Source organism: Ceratina calcarata, unplaced genomic scaffold (genome assembly GCF_001652005.2).
Source record: "Ceratina calcarata isolate Rehan_Ccalc_2016 unplaced genomic scaffold, ASM165200v1 scaffold211.2, whole genome shotgun sequence".
Taxonomy (NCBI): domain Eukaryota; kingdom Metazoa; phylum Arthropoda; class Insecta; order Hymenoptera; family Apidae; genus Ceratina; species Ceratina calcarata.
Genome location: NW_017142786.1, coordinates 818,262 through 823,092, shown reverse-complemented (window position 1 = coordinate 823,092; position 4,831 = coordinate 818,262).

Here is a 4,831-nt window from a genome sequence, read left to right as displayed (position 1 = left end):
AGATTATAGAAAAATACGTCACTGACTACAAATTATGACGTGAACAGAAATTGGGACATCTACTTTTCTCTACCAATCTCGCTACATTTTTTAAGTTCGGATACGAGAGATTGACGTTCAGATAAGAGGAGATCGCTTACTCTCCCCATTCCACTACGTTTTTTTAGAGAGACTGGTGTTCGTATTTGTGAATTATTTTGTATGCATATAAGAAATCGTAATGTACTCGTAATTATAACGATCGTACATCGAATATTGGAGGCTCACTTATAAACTCGGATAACTTGAATCGGCTCATGTAAAATGGCATTTCTGTATGAAGTGTACAATGAAAAATATTGAACGTCGAAAAAATTCGTGAGCTAAAGGAATACTGTACTTAAGAAATATGTAAAAATCATTCAAATATCCCTTATCACTTTTTAGAAAAAAATTCAGAAATCGTATAATCTTCAATTAAAATTGTACTCCTGTATAAGCAAGTATTGAATAAAGAATTATAATGCCTTGAATTTGACGTAAAATGAAGAAATCGAGGTCTATGGCTCACTATTTCATAATTACAATGCTCTATCGAATTATCAAAGACGATAGCACATGACAGTTTTCTGATATCAGAAGTTAGCCTTTTACAAAATCGTTTTACACATGTTTTAAACTGTATAAATCTCACGATTAGATTAAGAAACGGTGACGGAAACGCACGATCGATCCCGATCTGTATCGATAGATATCAAAACCGATCCGAGTGAAAAGAATATGAAATGGAGCAATGAGAGACAAACAGGTACTTACGAGGTGCCCTCGCCCGCAAACGTATCGTAATTTCGGTTCCTGGACATGGCCAACAAAGGACTGAACACATTCGCGGGATGTTGCGGTCAATTAAATTATTCTCGGTGGTTTATCGGTGGTCGCTGTCACGAGTCCGCTCGTATCAAGTCATGTGCCTCTTACGTCTTTCACTCCTTGTTTTGTTTAATTTCACTTATTTCCACGCGTGGGACTAACGCGTGTTTTCCGTTTCGCTATGCTATTATATTTATCAATATTCTAATTTCTAATCACTGTCTCTTTTTCTGTAATGTAATAAAACATGCAATTCTAAGTCAATGAGTAGAAAATTGTAATGCGAAGGTAAATTGGAACGTTTACTATGTCATTTAGAATTTCCTTAACAGGTTGCTTTGAATCTTAAGTATCTCCTCAATTTGTATTTTATCATTTTGAAAAAACACGATGCAACGTACACTTTCCTTTTCTGATTGCCATACGAATGGTATTCGTCTGAGAAGCGAACTAATTCTTTAAAAGCTTCCTTTTAATAACACATGTTTATGACCCGGAAACAATTTTGTTGATAGATTCAAGTTCTTTTTCTATAATTTTATGTTCTTAGAATTATAGGAAAATAACACAGTGAGTAGAAATTGTAACGTGAACAGAAATTAGGATATGTACTATATACCTTGTTCGTAAATTTTTTTATTCAATTCTTTTTGTCCCATTTGTTGTGTTTTAACGTTACCTTCATTCTCAGTTCAAGTTAAATTAGTTCATTTTGTTATCTTTATAGCCTATTACCTGTTTACTGTTTTTTCTTTTTTCAGTTTCTTTTGTGTTATTCGTCGTATTTTTAAGTTCCCGTTTGTGTCATTTATTGTTAGTACCTCAAGTTTATCACACTTCTTTTCGTTTTACTTTGTCTATTTTAAAGGGTTTATCTTCGTTAAAATAGAATAATATTACACAATATCACCGATGGTTCGAAATGAAAAACATGATAATAACTCTACCCGTTAGAAATTAGCGAATATATTTTTGCAGCTAGTCTTCAGCCAGGTGTCTTCACTATCAGCAACTCTTCTATTGGTTACATTGAGTTATCGATGTACTCTTATCGATACTCACGACGAAGAGTGAGATCGTGCGAAATATTGATTATCTAACGATCTGAAAAAATTAAGTATGTTACTTAATTTCTTTGTCACTATACATTACAAAATGTTCACTGTTTGCAGTTGATCACCCTGTATAAACATGTTAACGGGGACACTGGTCGAACGGGTTTCCCGTCAGGTGGAAAACCACTGAAACGGTACGCACTCCGAGCCAATTGATCGATTACTTACGAGATTTATGATCTGTCGGTCGTATAAATTACACACGACTATATTTGAACACCGGGGCCATAGTGTATTAAGTCACGCCTTTTAAACCAGAGACTATTCAAATCTTTTCACATTGCAACCCTTGTTAACTTCTTCTAATGCAAATGAAACGTATATCTAGATGCTACTGTTCATAGAAAGTAAAAAAATTTATCTCGTACCTTTCAAAGAACAAAAGCTTGAAGATTAAAAAGCGTGTGAATCATTATTGTTGGGAGTGTATCTTTTAGTACCTAAGAGACGAATCAAAATTGGACAAATCTTTCCATATTGATATCATTGTCAATTTCTTCTAATGCAAATGAGACGTCTATAGAAGAACTGTACCAAATATTATTCCTCTCAAAAATATAAAAGTACATGATGTAAAAATTAATTTGGATCTTCTGATTGACTCTGAATCAGAACGAGCGAAATGTTATTTTCGTAAGTAAACAGACATGATGTAGTCTAACTCCAAGGACCATTCATCGAAAGTTTAATCTGGCATTAGTCCTGAATTCGTTTTTACGCATCGATCGTGGACTTTGAGTTTACTGGTGGACTTCACACCGAGAAGCATGACTCTGAATTTATTATTAACTTGTTTTCATTGCTTGTCCCTCGTTACCTTGCGTTCTCACTGTATGTATGCACCTACAATGCAACGAAACCTATAGATCAGGAAAACAAGAAATCGTTCGAGAACTTTTATTGTCCTAAGAGAATTTAAGACTTGTTTAATAGCTGCAACCAAGGTCTTGCGCAAGTCCAACAGAGTTTCCTTCCGCTCATTGTGAACATTTCACAATATCTTTGACCTCCTTCTTTTGTAAACGTTTATTTAAATTATTTTTCTATTCACATATCTTTGTGCAATTTCTTTTTCTTCTCAATTTTGTCGTTTCAATGTCTTGTTGCATCCCGTTCAGTTTTTATAACAATTTATTATGAACATTTACAAGATCTTTATAGTGCATCAAAATTTAATTTCAGTCATTTTTGGCACTTTATTATTATGTAAGTTCTCATGTTTGTAACTCTTAAGTTCATATCCTTGTGAACATCTTTCACAGTTTAACGTGTCTATGCAATTTCTTTTTTCCCGATTTGGGAGGTCTTGTATCACTGTAAAGATTTTCTATTTAGCTTTCTAATTTATAAGCAATTCATTATGAACTGTATCACATGCATTAATATTTAAATTCAGTCATTTCTTGCACTTGAATTATTCAACTTGGAGTATATTAAAATGCAGTATTTTTTCTCCATTTGTCACGTATTTGATACTATATGCAAGTCATATTCTCAATTTTGATCACAGAATTTAGAATTTAAAGAATTAATATTTTACGTGCAATAAACAGCAAACTAAATTATAAGATTTTTCTCATTTGTACATAATTCATTAATTATAATACGAAATAAAAAATTGTATTGCCTAGTTGCAAAATTATCATAAAATATCCTAATTGAGACATGAAATGGAGTGAATGTAAATGTAATGAAAAGTAAATATCTTTCCCATTTAGAAACGATGTGATAGCTTTGAAATTTATATCAGTTCATTATGAGTATCAGTAAGATCTCTTTAGTGTTTCATGTGCATGAATATTTAAATCCAGTTATTTCTAGCACTAGAATAATTTACACTGAGATTATTACTTAAAGTACATTTCAATATTCAAATGCAGTTCTTTTTGTGCTGCTTAAAAAGTATTTTATAATATGTGTAAGTTATATCTGTAATTTCAATCACAGGATTCAGTATGAAAAGAATTAGTTAATATTTGACGTGTAATAAGCAGCAAACTAGTTTATCTAACATCGCTAATTATAATACGTGGTAATAAAGTTAAACCTGGTTTCAAACATTTTATGAAACATTTTAACTGAGACATAAAATGCAATATACATCTTTTATTCATTCAGATATGATCTGAGCATTAAAGAAGGCATCATCTCAGGTCAACCATTTGTGATATACTTTTGTTTTAGAGACACAAAATTCAAGTGTAATGGCATCGTCAATTTAATAAGGCAACCAAGGCTTGTTCTTTTAGCGTTTATCCATTTACACCAATCGATCATTGGATTACATCAAGATTTACTCATACTTACCGTCTTTTTCCATACCGAACTATACGGGGAAACGAAGTGGCTGATGCCCTAGGCAGTCACGTGAATTGAGAATTTTAATTGTTTCACGTTTACAGGTAAATCAAACGCGTTTCGTTGTAATCTTCCAATCTAAGTTAACATCGAGATCGTAATTAGAATTTACAAGAACTGTGACTTCTTTTAATGAATGTGCTAAATTATAGGGATGGGGAATCTTTTGTATATGAAAGGCCATATTCATTTTCTGAAATGGAAAATTCGCATCGACCTTTCGAATTACTAATACTTACGATTTAAAACATACATACATTGACAAACATTTCATATCGATACAAAATTTAACAAATACAATTGCGAATATATTAAATAATTTCGCAAATTGTTATTGAAATAAAAATTTATTGCAATTATTTTCTATCCACTCTATCTATTATAATAGAGAAAAAATAAATTTTTGACGATATTATAAAATTCGATAGAGAAAGAAATGAACTACTGCTTTTTCTATTGCATTAATTACAGTTTTGATTTTAGACGAACTATTGCCTCTGTCAGTTCAT